Source organism: Etheostoma spectabile, chromosome 16, assembly GCF_008692095.1.
Source record: "Etheostoma spectabile isolate EspeVRDwgs_2016 chromosome 16, UIUC_Espe_1.0, whole genome shotgun sequence".
NCBI lineage: Eukaryota > Metazoa > Chordata > Actinopteri > Perciformes > Percidae > Etheostoma > Etheostoma spectabile.
In genome coordinates, this window is record NC_045748.1 from 5,915,489 (window position 1) to 5,917,369 (window position 1,881).

Consider the following 1,881-nt stretch of genomic DNA (forward strand, 5'->3'; position numbering starts at 1 on the left):
AGATGTACTCAAAGGTACAATTTAATGGATTACCAATGAACAGTTACACATTAGGGGATTGCGAGAAGGACTATACCCAGGCATAATTAGGCCTACCTGTAAGCACCAGTCTGCTGGGAGTGTGTTCATTAACTTTACACACAGACATTCGCGTGTAAAAGTGGTGTGTGACATGTCTGTTATGTCATAAGTGAATGAAATCTTGAATACACACACATCCAACAAAACATGATCAAACTGGCTTTCAGCTGCACACAACAATGACACAGCTTTAGCAAAACAATGAAAGCTGCACTATCCAATACATTTCATGTTACCAATGATCACATGACTGTGTGTAATATGAATTTAACGTTACAGTCACAAACCCACAGGGAATTGTCACCCAACTCTTCAGTTCTCCTCAGTTCTAAGGAGCGTTGTAGGTAAGTAGGAAAAAAAAAACTCAATTGGATGAGTTATATGCAACGCTTCAATACTATTTCAGTATGTTTTTAACAACAAAGTATAGTTTATAGAATATCTAGCTAATTCCCTTCCTACATCTATGTGTTGTAATCTTGAATCCTGTAGCAACTCTCGCTGACAGTAGTAAAGTAAAAAAAAAAAAAAACACACACATAAGAGACATAGGCTACTTCAAATCTTGATTTTGGTAACTGAGACCAACTTACAACACACACACACACACGCCACACAAAACAACACACACACACGCACACACACACACACACACACACACACACATTCCTGAAGGAAACCGTACACCTTCCATATTTTAGCTCTCCAACAAAAACATTCGCGGCCCCTGGTTGCGGTTGAAAAGAAAGAAGTCGACGGGACGGCGAGCCAGCCAATCACAATCTGCGGCGATTTCGATTTTTCGACTGCTCCAATGCGATTGGCTCGTCTCGCCCCAAGAGGCTCCCTCCCCCGTACAGCCATTGGTCGGATTTCCCGGCTCTGTGGAAGTCATTTGAATACGCCTCGCTTTGAGGCTCATTTCCAGCGCTGCTGGTTCAAATAATTGACTCAGATATCAACAGCGGAGACACAATGGAGTGGAGCGCGGTGCAGACCCGCTGCTGAAAGACTTATCTGTATTTTCCACGTCGTGCAGCTTTATCCCGGTGTGAGGAGGACAAACTGCGGACATTAGCCTACTAACAGTTTGGATAGCGTTGTTTCCTCGCGTTTTCTTCTGTTTCTGCTGGGGAGAAGATTGCATTCGGACTTGAGCTGCAGCACGTCAGAGGTAAGTTGTGCAGGGTGTGGATGACGGGGTTTTATTAGAAACTAACTTCGGTTTTGTTGGAATTAAGCTTCGTTTTCAGAAAAATATGTTTACGGAAAGAACGCAAATCTGGTATGGTAACGATGGAGACGTTATGACTGTTGGCATATATTTTACTTAACATAATTGACGTTTAGTCAGAAATTAGTTTTTTTCCCCCCCCCAAGGTTTTATTTCCTTGCATTCATGCCTTTAGCATCACTATTTTGCTCACATTATTTTCAATTAAGGTTTCTCCCGTGGTTATAATACATTTAATTTCACAAAATAAAAAACTTAACTCAGACAATCGTGTTAACTGAAAAGCTTGGCTTGTGATATGTAAAGATAAAAAAAAAAACAATGCTAACTGCATTTGCTTCCTCCTAACTACTTTTTGTTGTTGTTGTTGTTGTTGTTTACCGCCCATGTGAGTTTATTATTGTGCTGGCTGTCAGACACACTTACTCACCAGCACCTGGGATAGGACTGTGGTTACACAGCGTGTCAGCTTTTACTTTTACTGTGTTATGACTCAGTCAGAAACCCATAATGTAGACAAAGCTCTGTGTGTGGTTTTGTGTGTGTGTGTGTGTGTGTGTGTGTGT

The 1,881-nt window shown here is 41.4% G+C and overlaps 1 protein-coding gene across 1 annotated transcript in view; it reads left to right on the forward strand.

Annotated features, from left to right (window-relative positions):
* The first annotated feature begins 995 nt into the window (after positions 1 to 995).
* Positions 996 to 1,881, forward strand: part of LOC116703890 (ras-GEF domain-containing family member 1B-B) — a 17,862-nt gene continuing 16,976 nt past the window's right edge. Inside the window, exon 1 of the mRNA XM_032538928.1 lies at positions 996 to 1,255. The gene's annotated coding sequence lies outside the window, so the exon portion shown is untranslated. The remainder of the gene's footprint in view (positions 1,256 to 1,881) is intronic.